Genomic DNA, 19,285 nt, shown 5'->3' on the forward strand with positions numbered 1-19,285 from the left:
AAATAGTGAAGGAATATATTGTAAACAATCTTAATAAGTTTAAGCTGTTTAAGTATGTTGTATCCTAATATTAGTAGATGCCTTCCCTTGTTAAATTGTTTAGGTACTTTATTACCTCACTGTTATAATTTTATAAATATACTTAGGAGCTCATATTAATGTATATATTTTTTCTTTAAATAAGTTGAACAGAAGAAAAATGTTTATTGTACACTGTTCATTTATTACTTCCCATACAGATGCTTGCATCTAGGGAAATATAACTGCATAATTTTGATATTGTAATAACTTATTATAACTGTGTAACTATAATATAATGTTATAAATAAATAAAATAAATAAATAAATAAATAAATATTAAATCTTCATTAAATGGATAAAAAATATATAGGGTGTTCTATTTAAAAAACGGGAGAAATGGAGCTTTGAAATTCGTAAAATATGATTGCTAACTACGAACACCCTGTATATGACAGAAGAAATAATTTAAGTCAAAGTAATTCCCCATTCTTCTAGAATCCCAACTAAGTCCAATATTGACATTGAATTAACATTTCTAGTATCAAGATGAAATGATTTTTAGATTTTTTTTATAAAAAAATTTATTGCAGTCAACCTGCGCATGACAAAGCAGCCATATTTAGCGCATATACTAGGTAGCCTAAGGCGGTCTTAAAAATAAAATAAAAAGAATGGCTTAGGCTTTATGGAAAACCGACGCACTGTTGCAGGACCCTGTATAATTATTTTACATGCACAAAACAAAGGTCACTCACATTATTTCCAAATTTTGATGTTAATTTAAGTTATTCGTTACACATATTTTTACAGGTTTTATTTAGTTTTTAAACGCATTTTGTTGTCATAAATTTTTGTACAGTAAACCGAGCATATAGGTATGTATATGCAAGGTAACGAGGTGTCCAAGTTTTCAAAAAATTTACATTCTAGTTTAATAGATTTGTCTACACTTAATAAATAGGCGTACTGTAGTTTCACTTTTAATTTCTTAGTATTTATTTTGGTTCATTTATTTATTTTTTATAAATTTTATTTGAATAGTTATTTTGGAAAGCAAGAAATATATTAAATGAATTTAAATTCATTTTATTTTTTGCTTTAGATTTTACGTCACTTTCAAAGCCATAATACGCAAGATGTGAGTGTCATTCCAGAAGGTATTCAAAGTAGGTGGCAAATACATACAGCCTATATGTATAAGTTACACTACTCTCGGGGGCTAGCTAGAGGCAATTTAAACCCTTTGATACCACTATCTGCCATAATCCACTGTATAATATTTTTATTTTAAATTTGTATTTTTTTTTGTAAAAATGTATGAATTTTATTAACATTCTTTCCCTTGAAACAATGATTTGTTTCATTACTGTAGCCTTCTAGGTAATATGCGGTGTAACTAAATTACGCAAAAGCAAGAAACATTCATGGTTCACGCTCAAATAATTTTTAGATTACTTTCACCTGTTTCACCATTTACACAAATGTTTTATTTTTTATACTGGGTACTTTTCTTGCAACACTTTTATATAAGTTTTATTTAACTTTATTTATGTTTAATATAACTGAACGTATATATTAAACCTAATAGAGTTGCCTGGCAAATGTCGTATCTATCCGAAAACCATAAATCAGATAATTAACGGCAGGTATGCATTGACTACGATTTATGGTCGGTCCGCTAGGACAGTTTTAGATTTGCTGTCAGTTTGTTTTTTGTGTGCAGATCATACATATTATTAATATCCTAGTAGTAACGAGCCCAAAGTAGTACGCTTAACCTTAGTATGCCTTCCATGTAGTTTTTCAATGTTATATATATATAACTTATATTTACTTTTATTTTAAAGGGGTGGATTGTCATAATATTTAGGTTTGTCTAATAGCTTCCTGATTTTGGGATTCATGTTGCCCAAGCTGCTGTTTCAAAAGACAATTGACAGTTTTAATTACATAGTTTTGCTACTACTTTGATTTTTTACTCAGGATATGGCCTGCAGATAGATTTGTTCTTAAATCTTACTACTTAATCATTTTGCTGCTCCTTGGAATTATTAGAAGCAAAACGTTACCATATATATTTCTCATCTCAATTACAAAACTACATTATTTATGTAGGACACTCTACGCAGTTTTAATTTACCTTAATCTCGCGAAATTGCATCATATTACGTCAAGATTCCACTCTCCTAGTACGATCAAGCAGACATCAGAAATAAGAAGCCTACCTACGCGCTATGGGTTTACAGGAGAGCTTTTGGCAGGATCTGGAGTCTGTGCTCTAGGATCCTGCACTGGATCTATTTATTAATTGTCAAACGTCTTTTCATATACGGCGCTATCTTTTGGTGGTTATGTACGAAAAAAGCAAAAATTTGGGCGTAACTGGATAGAGTCCAACGCCTTGCATGCCTCAGCATAATGGATTCCATATGAACAGAGCCAACTAAAGCGCTTGAGACTTTTATGGTGCAATTCGGGGCAATAGGACTGCGCCTGTCCTAGATAAACTACGGGTTGGTGAGACTGGTCATGTAAAAATCTGCTCACAGGCTGTACAGGAATGTCCTCACCATGGGATGGGCACTATATGTGACTATATGGCACCTGAAGGAGTGAATTGTGAGCAATTTATATATTTATTAAATTTTATTTATATATTTTTTAAATTTATTATGCCTCACATCGCAGGCAGAGAGAAGTAGTGGCAGCACTCCAATGAGCCTATATTGTTAAACCAGGGGACCATCTAGTATACAGATAGATCTAGAAGGAGTTAGGGCATACTTGCTGGGGGAGCACGGTACTCTTCCAGGGCAAAATTTTTGCTATATTGACATGCAGAGAGAAGCTACGGATACTGCATTACAGTCGTATTATCTGCTCGCATACGAGGGCTGCTATTAAGGCTATTATATTAGGCTGGATCTGGTGCAGTGTTTGGTTGTGAGTGAAAATTGGGATGTACTATTGGCAGCTGAAACATGGTTAGAAGAAAGTGAAACATTTCTGTTTGAGTTGGATGGTTTTAATGCTGTTCATGCCTGCAGAGCTGGTAGGGGGGGGTGGTGTGTCAATTTATGTGAAAAAATCTATTAAGTTTCGTGAAATTGAGAAATCAAGGAAGGGTGAGTTAATAAACTGGATATGTATTAGCTTAGGGGAACAAAACTTAAAAATAAGTGTTATATATAAACCACCCACTGTTAATAGTGGTAATTTTTTCCCATATTTAGAATATATTATGCGTACTCACCCTAAAAATTATTTAGTTGTTGGAGATATGAATATTAATTTGCTTGATGTTTCGCAAGTAACCAAAGAGTACAAAGATTTAATAGCATTAAACAATTTTAAAATTAATAACTCGATAAATGAGGAATGCGCTACTAGAGTTACCAGTTTATCAAAATCTCTTATAGACCATGTTCTTAGCGATTATAGTGGTAATTTAAGTTGTAAAGTTAATGTTAAAGAAAATGCAATTTCAGATCACAAACTTATATTGCTTGATATTAAAACACCGGTGCAATTTTATAAACCAAAAGTAGATTATGAAGTCAAATCTGTAGATTATAAAAAATTTGTAAACCTATTTATACAAAAAATATTAAGCATTAACGTAACAACTTTTCAAGAATTAATTAATTTAATTAATGAATGTAAAAATAAATCTCAATATACAAAAAAATTAAGAATACGAAAAAATAACACCTGGATAAATATTGAACTTCTTGAGCTTATCAAAAAAAGAGATAAAATATACAAAAAGAAAATTAACCAACCCGAAAACCTAACTATTATCTCTGAATTTAAAAACATAAAAAATAAAATTAATAATAAAATACGTGCTTTTAAAAATAGGTATTTTCAAACCCAATGGAATTTGACTGGAGATAATGTTAAAAAGCAATGGGCATTTATCAACAGCTTAATAAAAAATAAAAAATCTAAAGTAATAATTAATGAATTAATAATTGAAAATAACATTATTAATTCTCAGCTTGACATTGCAAATAATTTAAATACGTATTTTTCTCAGGTCGGTGAATCAATAGTTAAAGATTTGGAAACGGAGATTCAACTATCAAACGAGATTTTTTCTATTGATGAAGTCTACAATGATAGTTCTATTTCTATAACATTAACTAATAAAGAGGAAATATCAGAAATTTTAAAAGAACTAAAAATAAACTCAGCACCTGGATATGACGATATTACGGTTAGGGACATACATAATCTTGGAGAATACATAATACCTGTTTTGGTACGGTTAATTAATAAAACTATACAAAAAGGGATTTTCCCATCAGAGTTAAAAATAAGTAAAATTACACCTTTTTTTAAGTCAGGTAATAAAAGATATATGAATAACTACAGGCCCATTTCAGTCGTTAGTGTATTCTCCAAGATTCTTGAAAAAATAATAAAAAATAGAATGTTATCTTTCATTAACTCTTGCAATCTATTGAATGATAAATATCAATATGGCTTTATAAAGAACAGTAGTACACTTGGTGCGGTTGTGGATTTTGTAGACTGTATTTCAATGGCATTAGATAAACAACAAATAGTTATAGCTGTCTTCATAGACCTAAAAAAAGCCTTTGATGTAGTAAGCATAGACATTCTTTTAGACAAATTATTTAAAATGGGATTTAAAAATGTATTGTACAGCTTAATTAAAACATATTTGTATGACAGAAAACAGTACGTAAAGCTTGACAATATTATTAGTGAATGGTTATCTAACACCTACGGGGTACCACAGGGATCCGTTCTTGGACCTCTCTTATATATTCTTTATCTAATCTTTATACTGAATCTCAAGTTAGCCAAGCTAAAAGCAAGATATTTTACCTTTGCAGATGACACTGTACTGGTATATGCTGGAACAGATGAAACTTCTTTAACACAACTTATTAATAATGACCTAAAATGTTATCTTAAATGGCTGTTTTCAAATAAATTAAAAATTAACATTGAGAAAACCAAATACATGATATTCAAACAAAAAAATAAGTCAGTCAGCAATAATCTAAATATTAATAATAATACTGTAATATTAGAAAAAGTGTCGAATATAAAATATTTAGGTTTGCAAATAGATGAAAATTTAAATTGGTCACTACACTTAAACAAAATTTTTGATAAAACAGTTCCAATGCTATCTGCCTTATATAGGAGTAGAGATTATTTGTCTGAAAAAAGTAAATTTCAAATTTATAATGCCTTCTTTCTCACACATTTTAGGTACCTCTTGCCAGTATGGGGTATGTGCGGTGAAGTTAATTTTAATAAGGCTCAAATTTTGCAAAATAAAATTTTGAAAATTTTGTTTAATTTTGATTGGCTTACAAGTTCTAATACAATTTATTCAAATTTAAGTTTAAACAAATTAAAAGTGATATTGGAGATAGAACAATGTAAACTTGTATATGAAATTATAAACAACAGACAAAAAAGTAAGATAAATATTATGTTTTACCATAATGTACATAATCATCAAACAAGATCACTAAATAATGTTTATCAAGTTTCTACAAGAACTAACATAGGTTTAAGAAATCCAATTACAGATGCAATTAAAACATTTAATAGTTTACCTCATTGTATAAAAGATATAAATAACTATAAATTTTTTGTTAAAAAATTAAAAGATTTAAAAAATGTTAATTAATTTATGTTTAAAAAATTATAAGCAACATTGCAACATTTGTTTACTATAGATAATTAATTACTGTTTTGTTATTCTCGGGGCCAGTGTTTTCAAACACTGATTGTAGAAATTGTTAAAACTCGTTATACATTGTATTATTGTGGTTAAATAAATTAATTCAAAAAAAAAATATTGAAACGAGGACGCGGACTCGCATATCCAAATATATCAAGGGGTGGGGCCTGAACCCATAATTAGTATAGCTAAATCTGTAGCACCTGCATCAATAAAAAGTTTGCTGGATAAGTGAACCCTCCGAAAATAGAAGGAAGCATCTCGCATGAGAAGGAAGCACCTCGCAGGCTACAGACTAAGGCTTACATGGATTCTGTCTGTTTCACCAGAAATCTATGGCGCCTAAAAAGACGCGAAAAGTTTTTTAACTCGGCATTTAAGTCGCCATCACGGCTAACAGGAGAATGAAACTGTACACCGCATTATCGGGAGCCAGCACTACGCACGCGTGCTGCGTTCAAATTCTTGGGTAACACCAACCCTGTGCCAAGCGACTTTAAGTCATTTAAACCATAAGCTTTATCGTTTTTTTCAAGGCTATTGGCTCAACAACTTACTTACAACAACTTAGGTTTCAAGGCTCTGCTAACCCTTGGTGGGGCACGACGGGTCTATTAGAAGACCTATACGCATAACAGCTTACTATGTACGAGGTACGTCCAGAAAGTAAGTTTCCTTTCTATTTATATCCGCTGCAGCGCTGCAATCGCAGTTTCGCGCATGCGCGACAAACGCTCTATATCAAGAAGAAGAACCATGCGCCAGTTTGAGAACACTGTCAGCCACGTATGCATTGTTGTGTTTATTTACAATGTCGGTGTTGATTAAAAATCCCGCCGGTTCTGAAATTAGATCTGTGATTCGTTTTCTGAATGCTAGGAAAGTGAAACCAATTGAAGTTTATGGGCAAATTTGTGAAGTTTACGGACAAAACGTGATCACACATCACTTTCAATGGTAAGAAGATGGATCCAACAGTTCAATCAATAAAGGGCGTAGTGAATTGCACGATGAAGAACGAAGTGGACGTCCATCTTTGATTTTAGAAGACCTGGTTTGAGCGACTGATGAAAAGTTTAAGGAAAACGGTAAGTTTATAATTAGTGCTCTTGCTGTGGAACTTTCCCAAATCTTACGATCACTAATTCAGGAAATTGTTACCGAAAAACTGAAATTTCGCAACCTTTGCTCACGTTCGGTACCAAAAATTCTTACTGAGGAACACACAACAAAACAGATGGGTAGTGCACTTTAATTTTTAATCCGTTATGATGAATGCGGCGAAAATTTCTGTCACAGTTAGTCACAAAAGATGAAACTTGAGTTTTTTATGATACTCCTGAAACTAAGCGGCAATCAATGGAATGGAGGCACACTTCATCTCCATCAAGGGTTAAGGCGAAACAAATCTTGACACTTCGAAAAATCAGGTGCACAGTGTTTTGGGACAGGAAAGGCATCTTACTGAATTAATGCAGAGGTTTACTGCGAGACACTTAGCAAATTGCGCCGCGCGCTACAGAATAAACGCCGAGGATTTCTGTCAAAAAGTGTTGTTTTTCTTCACGACACTGCACGATCACACACTGCAAATGTGATGAGAAACCTTATACAGGGATTTAGCTAGGACGTGTTTGACCATTCTCCGTTTAGCCCTGACCGCCGTGAGTCTTTTCTTGAAGGTCAATACTTTAACAGTGACGAAGAGCTGAAGGAATATGTTTTCATCTGGGTGAAGACACAGGCGGCAACTTTCTATGAATAAGACATAAAAAAACTTGTGTCACCCTATGAGAAATGCCTGCAAAATTTCGACAGTTATGTGGAAAAATAGTTTAAGAGTTGAAGATTTTTTTGCAATAAATATGTTTCCTGTATATGTACACAATTTATTTTTATTACCAAACGAAACTTACTTTCTGGACATACCTCGTAAATAGCGGCCCACGGCACTACAATTTCAAATAAAATATCTTGAAAACTTAATTCGAGCTTTTACGAGAGGTCTTTAAGTTAAATGATTTATAAGGTCAGCTAGTATTACCTTTATTTTAGTAGATTTTATTAAATGATTCTCGACCTACTCATCTTTCCTAAAGCCTTTAGAAGGAATCGTAGCTCTCATGTTTATGCTTTGTTCTTTGGCAGTTAAGTTTCTTCATTAACTAAGACTTCATTAAAATCATACTAAAATAACTTTTAGATTTACTTTTAACTTATTAAATGATGTATAATACATATTTTTGCAGTCAAAACAAACAAAATGGCTTAAAAATTTAGAAATATCTAATTACACAAATTTTAGGATTTTATTTTCTCTGTATACTAAACCGAGAATCTAAAAAATGTTATTTTTATGTAAAACTTAGTGGAATAAAATACAGCCTATTGCTTTTAGGATCAAGTAATATTTTGACTAAATGAAGTTCATAGCAATGAACATTACGAATATTAACTACCGCTTCTTGCCTTTGGGGCATGATTCAAATTACATTTCGAATATTCGCTCGACTAATTTTAGGCTATTGTTCTCGCAAAGTAATTTTAAATGCTTCTCACGATGGAGATTTGTTGTTTTGATTTATTTGTTGCTATTCTGAAACCTCACGATTTTCAGCCTATACCTTACTTACCTAAAGTTAATAAGATTCATATCACTCCAGTAAATTTATGTGGATCCACTATACAAATATTTTTTTAGTCTAGACTATGCATATAGATATATTTGTTTACCTAACAAACCCGGCATTTTCACAGTTGTTTTACATAATAGATTGAGATATTCGGGTGAAACGTAGCTTCTCTGTTAAATAAAGGGACTTATTGAGTGCAGAGCCGATGATATTTTATCATAAGTTCCGGTGGTAATTTTTGCAAGGCTTTTGTACTTTCACTTTTAAAGTTGAGGTATTTATTTGGTTTCTTTCCCCACACTTTTTATATAAAGCTTTTAATTTGCTACATGTAACTTAAAGTATTATCGTAAGTGCGTACAATGTTTACTTGTTCAATTATATCTTTAGAGTAAGGAAGGTAATTTTTTAATGTTGTGTTTCCGTATTAGCTCCGAAAGCAGAAGCACATTTCTCTATTTAAGATGGCGAAAAGGTATGAGCCCTTTGAGTGAACAAGTTTTAAGTAGGAAAGAATGACCCGAAATAGCGCAGCGTCGGCTTCAGAATCGCCAACGAAGGGCTATCTGGAACGAGCTACTGACATGCAACTATCTTGTAAACAAATAAATTTGTTAATCTAGACATAACAATATAGACAGTATATAACCTAAGCCATAGCAATCTTAAAGGGTCATCCAAGAGCCAATAATCAGTTTAAACGGTAGACAATTGCAGCGATATGCTGATATGGACTTAAAAGGAAATCTGTTGGATAATGATGAGTTTCAGAACAAAATAATCAAAGTTATTCAAAATCAGTAAGAGGCAAATAGGTCACTAAAACAGAGAACAAGTCTAAACCAAATAATTGTTCTCAGGCTCCTCTATAGAAAAGGCGGCTTCATAGCTGTTTGGGGTTAAAAGGATAATAGCGGATCTGATTGGACTTGGATGAAAGAGGAATTTGAATAGTCTTAGCTGAAAGGGCGTTTTATAAGAATAAAATATTAGAAAATAAGCTTTAAAAAACTGAAGGAGTTACCTCCGTTCCATTGCTTCTAGTGCTACCGTATTTTTAAATCAATTTTATAATGACATATTACTTTTAATTCAACATATTTATTGGCCTTAGTAAGATATCTCTAATCACTTGATTATTTCTTTTACATTTAGAATAAATAAAATGAGGTTGAACCCCAATAATAACTATAAGCGTTTAGTGTTGATATTTTTTTTAAATGTATTTATAGATGCAATAAATACCAAAAATAATACCAAATAAAAATTATATTATTTATTTAAAAAATCTGAGTAAATTACATTTTAATCGTGTTCCAATCATCTTTATCTTAGGTCTCACCATTTTTGTCTTTTCTTCCTTAGTTTAACCAACTTTACTCTCTTTAATCCAAATTTATGAAAATTATAGCAGGAAATCTCAAGGATAGATAAAAAATTATTTTAACTAAAATCACTCAAAGCTTTGATGACTACATTGTATATATATCACTAAAGAAAATAATATTTTTTTCATAAAACGTGTATTTGTCATGTGTAAGCTAAAGATTATAGAATTGAGATTTTTCATCTTTACATTTTACTGCTCATAGTTATAGGATGGCGGATTTCAACCTAGATTTTACTGCACCTATAAAGTAGGCCAGCACTAGAAATGTTATTACTATTAATGTTGTTAAATACTGTATTTTGTCTTTGTTAGAACCTACTTAGAAGACGTTTTCACTGTCTAGAGCACGAACTATACCATTATATTATCATAACATTACCAATATATAATAACTATACCATTGCTCTTGCCGATATTTTCATCTATTTGTTATACTATATTTGTTATTACGATAGGCTCCTATTCTTTTTATTGGATGTAGCATATCGATACTAAATTCAGTCAGACGGAAAGCTGAAGTGAGTTATTTTTGAAAATCTAACCATCAATGTTAAATATAGTACCAGTCGATGGCAGGCTTTTAGACACGGAATGATACATTTGCGCATAAGCATTGTACTTACCAGAATTCTTAACTATTTTAACATTGCACAACTTTAATATACCAGAACAGTAAATTACATAAAAAAACTATACTGAAAGGCAGTAAACTATATTGAGACTTAACCCTACTCAATATTCATCCAAGATGGCCGACGTGAGTAGTTGTTGTAAATGTCGTCGTGATGATGACTTTTCGAGGTTTGGAGAGAAAATTCAAGATAGTCTAGTAAACAAACAGAATATTGAGATGTCGGATGTTGTTTTGATCATACTAAATATTTTTAATGCTATTAACGATCAGAACACTAATTTGACATGTCTGTTGGATGAAATTAAGGCTATTCAGACAGGCGACCTTGGCTCAGTGGTATCTGAGCTTAGATCTGAGGTTCAAGACCTTAAGTATGAGTTGGATCAATTAAAATCTCAGGGGGTAAGTAAGACTAACATGGCTGCTGAGCAGACCCCTGCAGAGATTTACGAGGAAATGCACGAAAGAGCTTCCAGATCCAGGAATGTTATCTTTTATGATGTCCCTGAGAGTAATGCTGAAGAATCTAAAAATAATCTAATAAAGTTCGTTTAGATCACGACAAGAAGTATAGTGCTTTCTAAAACTAAATATTACCTGTCCAAGTTTTAAAGCCTATCGTCTAGGCAAATTGAACAAAGACAAATTGAGACCTTTAAGAGTGGTTTTCCCTAATAGTGAGCTGGCATCCTCTGTTTTAAAAAATCGTAAATCACTTGATAATTTTCAAATTAAAATAAAAATAAAAGCTGACCTAACACCTATTCAATGTAAGCAAGTAAAAAATGCTTATGAAGAACTTACTTTGCGCTCACGTACAGAACAGAACTTATGCATACAATATTTTAATGGCATTCCTAATAATATTAATAAATAATAAGGTGGTCCAATAAAAGAGGAATAATGTTATTAAGAAAACTCCAAAAAACTAAATGTATACTTTTATAATGCGGGTGGTTTACGAACTAAAATAGCTGATCTGCGAAATGCTGTAACAGTTGCATATATGATGTTGTAATTTTGGTGGAGTCTTGGCTTAATGAAGATTTTCTCTACTCGGAGTTACACAAATACGGGGAGGCAAAGGGGTGGTGGCACTTTGATTGCTGTTCGTAAATGTTTTAAAGCCAGGTTATTACAGACCAGTGATTCAACCCTGGAACTCATCTTTGTGCTTGACAAGAATATCATTTTTGGTGCTGTCTACATCCCTCCTGCTTCTCCTTTATCAATTTATGAGGAATTTGCCTCGACATCCATGGATCTTGTGAGTGTTCTTACTAGTTGTGATATTCTATTGTGTGGTGATTTTAATCTGCCACATGCGGTATGAAGGAAGTCTGTGAACAGACTGTATGTTGAGACGGCTAAGTCCATAACATCTGCAAATTTTAATGTGCTATGTAGTTGTTGTAACTATCTTAATCTTAAGCAGGTGAATGGCTTGCCAAATTTGTTTGGTACATTCCTTGATCTGTTTTTCTCAAGTTTGTCAAATGTTGAAGTCATATATGCCACTGAAAATTTATCACCGGCATCAAACCATCATCCTACTTATGAAATAAGTATTCCTATTAATTGTGATTTCAGTCTTAAGTATGATGTTTATTATTATGATTTTGTAAACTGTGATTTTGTTGCCATTAATAATTACCTTGCTTGCATGAATTGGGATACTGCTTTTAATCAAAAGGATATTAATAAATGCATTGATATTTTGTACAATGCTCTCTATTTTGCTATTGAGATGTTTGTTCCAATTAAACATTTTAAATCATCTAATTTTCCCACTTGGTTTAGTAGAAAATTACAGAATCTTGTTATTCAAAAAAAGATTGCTCACACAAAATTCAAAAATAGCAAGGATCCCATGGATTATGTTAATTTTTCAAATTTGAGGAATAAATGTAAAACTCTTCATGATGAATGTTTTAGGTCATATATTGAAAGATTAAATACTAAAATTTCTCATGATCCTTCTTCATTTTGGAAACACATCAATAAATTACGTAGGTCTGATTCATACCCCAATAGCATGCATATGGAAGCCGAGGTTGCTGGTAGTGGTCAAGATATTGTAAACTTATTTGCTAGGTATTTAACTACATACAGGCAATCTGTCCGCAAGGCTGCTGACTATAAATTTGATTACAGTCTGGATTTAAATCGCATCTATTTTTCTTTATTGGGTATATTTGATGAAATCTTACGCCTTCCTAACAAACATTCTTTTGGCCCCGATGGTGTCCCATCTGTTTTTCTTAAAAACTGTCTGTGCACTCTGAGAAAGCCTCTGCATCACCTTTTCAATCTTTGCTTGACATCAGGCAAATTTCCTGATTATTGGAAGGTAAGCTTTTTAACACCAATTCATAAAAATAGCGATAGAACTGATATTTGTAACTATAGAGGTGTGTGTATTCAGTCTGTAGTTCCTAAGCTGTTTGGCAGGTTGTTTTCTGTGCGATTTTTGTTGCACTGTAGGCGATTGCTTAGTGATCATCAGCATGGTTTTTGTCAGGGTAGATCTACGGTGACTAACCTGTTGACTTATCAATATGAGTTGATTGGTGCTTTTGAGAGGTCTGTACAGGTCGATAGTATGTACACAGACTTCTCGAAGGCCTTTGATAGGGTTGGTCATGAACATCTGGTTCAGAAGTTTGGGGCCATGGGCCTTGGTAGGACTTTGGTCGAATTTTGTCACAGTTTTTTGACTGGTCGCACACAGTTGGTCAGGATAAGTAATTATATTTCTAATGGTATTGAAGTGTCTTCAGGCGTGCCTCAAGGTTCGCATATTGGACCGGTCTTTTTTAACTTGTTCATAAGAGATTTGAGTGATGTAATTGTTCATTCAAAACATCTTGCTTTTGCTGATGATTTTAAACTGTATAAAGCCATTGATTCATATCTTGATGCTGAGCTACTTCAATTGGATTTAAATAGTGAGTGGTGTAATAGCAATAGTCTGGAACTGAATGTAAAGAAGTGTGTATGTATTTCGTTTGGTCGTTCTAATAAAATTATTAATTATCAATACACAATCAACAATGACGAACTCAAGTCAGTTGATACAGTTAAAGATTTAGGTGTTCTTTTTGATACAAAGATAACTTTTTTGCCGCACATTTTGGATATTATTAACAGGAGTATGCCTACTATTGGTTTTATCACTAGAAATAATGTACATCTTTCACCTTATTGTTTCAAATTACTTTATTACACTTTGGTACGTTCCGTGCTTAAGTATGCGTCTGTAATTTGGTCCCCTTATTATGATTCTCATATTGAACGCCTTGAGACTGTACAAAGAAGATTCTTAAGATCCCTTGCTTATAGAGCTGAAGTAAATATTTTTCGTAATTATTACATCGACTATAATGCTCAGTGTCTAATTTAATATCCCTAATTTTGAAGTCAGACGGCATTATTCTGATGGTTTAACGTTTTATAAGATCTTAAATGGTTTATATCATTGTCCTACCATCTTGGAAGCAATTCCTTGTAACACCTGTCAAAGAAGGATCAACTCTTCTATGTTTTGTTTACCCTTTCATTCGACCAACTATGGGTTTTTTCTCCACTGACTAGGACCTTGCGTTTCTTTAATGATAATAGTTTGGATCCATTTTCCGGCGGCTTACGGTCATTCAAATTAAAAATAAATAATCTTATACTTTAACCTACGTTCCTTGGATAGTGTTAAGTTTTTAGTTAAGTTTTTAGCCCTGTTGATGATTGTTTTTCAGAGGTTTTATCTTGGTATATATTTTTTGTAATTCTAGTATTGTATTTATATTGTTATATTGTCTAGTATTTTGTATTATCTATCTTGTTTTTGTAGACTGGCTCTGCCGTATATTGAAATAAATAAATAAATAAAATTCATAGCAGTTCTCTTAATCAGTGATACTCATCAATCAAATATATTGAATAATCTAAATTTGCAACGAGAAAATAATGTGTAAAGATCAAGCAAGAAATCTAAGTTTAATTATAGATCATAAATTACGCTTTACAAAACATATTACCTCAAAAATCAGAAGAGCTTATGCAACTAAAAATGTTATATCTCTAATTTTGTCTCTTTTCAAATTATGTGACACAAAATACGGTCCATGCCTCGGTAATGTGGCTAAATGACGTATTAAGGTTTTAAAAAACTCTTTTCTAAAATTCATATTTGGCATCCGTAGACGCAACAGTATTTCATATAAATTAATGGATGTTAAGTGGCTTAATATGGAAACACGCAGAGAATTACATTCCATTACAATTTACTACAGAATCTTAAAAAACCGTTCCCCTACATATCTTTTTAATAGAATAAAATTAAAAACATCAGAACATACAGTAAACATTAGACCTAGATATCTTGTTGATATTGATAAATCATAATAAATAAATGTTAAAATGTTTGTTTTCTTATAATACTGTAAGCCTGATTATTAAATATAAACTCTTGGATTTGGTTCCATCTGTGAGATCATTTAAGGGTATGATCTGGAAAAAGTTTATTGTTTATATCTAATACCTAATAAGCAACTACAGTGCTTCTCTTCTTCTTCTCTGATTTTCCCTCTTTTTCTTTTCTTTTCCTCTATCACCTTCTTTCTCTAATTCGCTAGTTCTTACCTTTATATTTATCACTTCTTAGAGTAAATTTGAATTTAGATTTATTTTTTAAATTTTGCTTATTTTATGGCCTCAATAACCTCTAACTTTGTTAAGATGCCAAAAAAAATGATCCTTTAATCCATTTTTTTTTCAACGCTGTTTAGTTTATATGGATTAATAAACGTTCGTCATGCTTCATTTTGCTGTGTCTGGACGCTGCTGTACTATTAAATTCGATAGTACAATGTAGGGATTTTCTTTTAATTACATTTGAAAATAGACTAATTCTTTGGGAAAATATAATTTTAAATGTAGTTTCGAATTTTAAGACATTCTTTTGTCTTCAAGATTGCCATAAATGCCAAACTAAAGTGCAAGAATCTTCCATGCAAAAGCGAACAAAAATGATTGGGAAAGATAATTTATAGTTATATCTAAAAGTGTATTTAATCTAATCAAATAGAACTGTTCGAGAGAAACTGGGTATAGACCATAAGACTGATACCAGTATTTGGAAAAAATATACCTACAAATACTTTAAATATTTCAAAACTCAGGAGATATTTCTCGAAGACCAGTGGCAAAGAATGAAATTTTGTAAAACCATGATGGAAAATACAAATAAAAATGAAAATTTATTACGAAATATTATATTTTCAGGTGAATCTTCTTTTCCATTACATGGAAAATACAATCTTTCCATTGCTCGATATTGGCCTCGGGAAAATGAGTATAAAAGTTTTTAATTCCGTACTCAATAACCTCAAAAATTGAATGTTTGGAGTAGTATTTTGGGCGCCATATTATAGAGCCACTTTTTAATTGGCGGTACTTTAAACTCCAAAAAATACCATTTTCAGTGTTGCTTCTTGCAAAACCAAGTTATTCCTGCTATCCAAATCGTCCCTGATTTAGACCTGAGATCTAGCCTGAAACCTCAGAATATTTTTGCTAACCGTCTTATTAGTGAGATTGGTGATATTATTGGTCTCCTAAATCTCCAGATTTATTACCAAACGAATTTTATTTCTGGCGTTATCTTAAGGAGACCATTTACAAGCACGAATTTAATAGGCCAACAAATTTAAATAGCTTTTATGATAGGTTAACATAGTATTCAGTCAAATTACTATTTTGTAGGTTGTATATTGATGTATATAATATTTTGTGAACTTTTATTGCAAATTAAATTGACAAATTAGTTAGCGTTCTCTTGCTTGGCATCGGAAACTATTGTAACTACCTTGACAGCTTGACGTGCCTAATTGGACCAAATAAAAAGGTAGAAAAGCGTGGCCAAATTAAGGCGAGAAATCAAATTTTTAATTAGAGCAAAAATTTTAGCGAAAAAATAAATTTTAATTTAATCTGACAATCTTATAATTTAATTGTAATATCTAAAGCAAACGTCTAATCAAAAAAGTTACTCATAGAGAAAAGGGCCTTTTTGATTAGTTGTTAGCATCAAATTTTGATCTGAATAAAATTAAAAGCTTTATTTTACATATCTAAATGAGTTAATTTACTGCAATAATCAATTAAAAATAGTGTACGACATATCACCGATTGGACAAGTATTTTGTTATCATATTTTTAAAATGAATTAAAAATTCTATAGCAGAGTACAATCTAAAGAAACAATATATCCATCTACAAAACAAAATAAACTCTTTGAAAATAAAAACAACTTTTTAGTATAAACATATATCACTTATATTGTATATATTTGTTGGTCTTTTATAATACTAACAACTTCTTGGAACTATAATGTTATTAAAAACTTCATTCAAAGACAGATGTTTACATAAAATAAAAAGAAACTCTTAAAAAAACACAAGTTGTAAGAAAAACATTAATTCTGATCCATTCCGAGTGCTCAGTCTCTATACTCTGAGTATATGACTAGTGTCTATACTATAACTCTCTCTTAGCCTCTATACCTATTTGTCGTCTCAGTGAACACAGGAATGTATTGAGCATGAAATAAAATAAAAAAATAGGTAGTGCAAACCTTATAAATCAATTTACTAAATGATTCATGTGGAAAAAAGACAAAATAAATGTTTAAATAAATATTTATTGTAGTGTAAAGCTAGCAGTATCAGCATTATTAAAACTTGTGGAGAGAACTGAGCAGAAGAAATTCTATAGCTCAAAGTCTTAAAAAAATTTACATTGCATATCGCTCTCCATGTTTTTCTTATAATGGAAACTAGAGGAAATTAAAAAAATATTTTATTACTATGTTTCTTAGAACCATTTAAAATATACTTACTCTTACATCAGGGAAATTTTTAGAAAAATTTTAATCAATTTTTAATTGTTGAATAATGAGAGGCCAGACATTTTTTAATATATATTTATAATAATCAAGTTAAAAATTAAATACTTCAAAAGTGAAACTTCTTTATTGAAATCAACTGAATTTGATTTTATTAAAGACTAAAGATTGACAATACAAAAATATAATAGTAATAAATAAAATCAGATTTTCTTACCAGAAACCTGGAATTGCTTGCTGTAAATCAATTAAAACATTACTCCCAATATTAAAAGAACTTTTTAGAAAAAAAGTCATGAATTTAAAATAACATCTTCAAGACAAGTAGCAAACTCAACCAACGCTTGCATTCATTGAAATGAAAAACAAACTCAAATGGTATGACAATGACAAATGATGTTCTATCAGTCAATGTCAACAACTGTCTGGCAGCTCCCTGTCAATTTTGCCAAGCAAGATGGCCGACATACGATTCCGATTTTCACCCTTTGAATAAAGAAAACAAAGGAAGGAGCGAAGCGTCAAATAATAGGCGACCGAAATGGCTCTTCAATATGGCGGCTCGAAAGCTTCCGCTCACTGCGATCAGTGGCGTAACACTGTTTAGGTATATTTTGAAAAAAAATTATACCATCGAGGTTAATCGCACTTTTGAATTTTCAAAAAATATGTTCATAGACAACCCTTCAGGATCACAAAAATGCAAAAAAAAATGTATATACAGTGTGTCCCAGGATTGAGTGCACAAAAGGGAAAAAATCTTTATTATTCATTTTACCACCAAAAGTCATTCTTTATAAAATGCTCTGCTTGTTGAGAAAATGACTTTACAATATTTACATTTTAGATGGAATGTATAAGGTGTTAATAAATTGGAAAAACATAAAAATGCCTTAAGAGAAAAGTGCCATTATTTATTATTTTAAACAAAATTTTATAATACAAACTTGTTTATAAACTAACATAAAGATTAAATAACATAACATAAAGACTAATAAATAAATAAAGGGAATAATAAAGGATGTAGCAGTAAAAATAGCATTATTATTTGGAATCACTGTCCTTTAAATTGTATTAATTTAGTATAAATACTTCTTACCCTATCAACATCTGAAGTTTTGTTTTTATAGATAAATTAAATTCTAGTATTTAAATTCAAAACTTTTTTTAAAAATACTTTTTATTAATAAAACTCTATGGGATATTGCAGGGGAAGTGGCGTGGAGAGGCATATCATTAAAAGCTGGTTTTAAATAAAAGTATTTTAAAATGTCTACAATAATCTGATTTTTCTTTATTTTTAAATTATTTTGTTTTAATTTAAGTCCTTTTTTTACTGGATACATATGTTTTAAACATCCCGACTTGGATACTTCAAGTTTCCATAAGATTTCAATTTTATTAAAGAGTGTAAAAAATGTTGTTTGTTGCCATATAATTCTGTAATGCATATATCGCATTTTAATTTAGCACCTAATTTAAAAGATACAAATTCAGCTTTATAGATAATCATTAAAATTTAGGGCATAATTATGATCTTGGAGAAATTCATAAATTTTTTATCATCATTCTCCTCTGTCAATAATTTTTGATTTGGTATGCTACAATTATTTATGGTCTCTGGTGGGTTATAAGAAGAAATATTTAATATTGAAATTTCTTCCAAAGGAATGCAATTTCCTGCGCCGTTTTCCCTAACTTCAGCATGTATTAAATTTTTTTTGTAAGCGACATTCTTTATAATTAACGCTTAATTGCCTACATGTTGGGTTATTGTTATACCCATCATGTACCCTTATAGAGCCAAAAAATAGTTCCAAATAGTCTTGGCTACATTTGTACATGGGAATGTACTTTAAAAATTTATTTTTTTTAACATATTCAAACCAAATACCTTTCAAACACTCAAAACCCGCCAAGAAACCTAAAAACCCCGTTTTTAGATTGGTTTGTAAAATAAGTTGTCCATTTGACA

General features: G+C 31.1%; 1 protein-coding gene and 1 long non-coding RNA gene across 4 annotated transcripts in view; one reads left to right on the plus strand and one right to left on the minus strand.

Annotated features, from left to right (window-relative positions):
- The window catches only part of LOC126736855 (spermine oxidase-like), a 413,704-nt gene that overhangs the window by 329,539 nt on the left and 64,880 nt on the right, over positions 1-19,285 (plus strand). The gene's annotated exons all lie outside the window — the stretch shown is intronic.
- On the minus strand, positions 4,460-5,061 carry LOC126736872 (uncharacterized). Its single transcript, XR_007660809.1, has 2 exons — positions 4,879-5,061; positions 4,460-4,612 (listed from the first exon to the last, which is right to left on the minus strand). It is a non-coding gene; the product is annotated as an uncharacterized LOC126736872 (long non-coding RNA).

Source organism: Anthonomus grandis, chromosome 5, assembly GCF_022605725.1.
Source record: "Anthonomus grandis grandis chromosome 5, icAntGran1.3, whole genome shotgun sequence".
Lineage (NCBI taxonomy): Eukaryota > Metazoa > Arthropoda > Insecta > Coleoptera > Curculionidae > Anthonomus > Anthonomus grandis.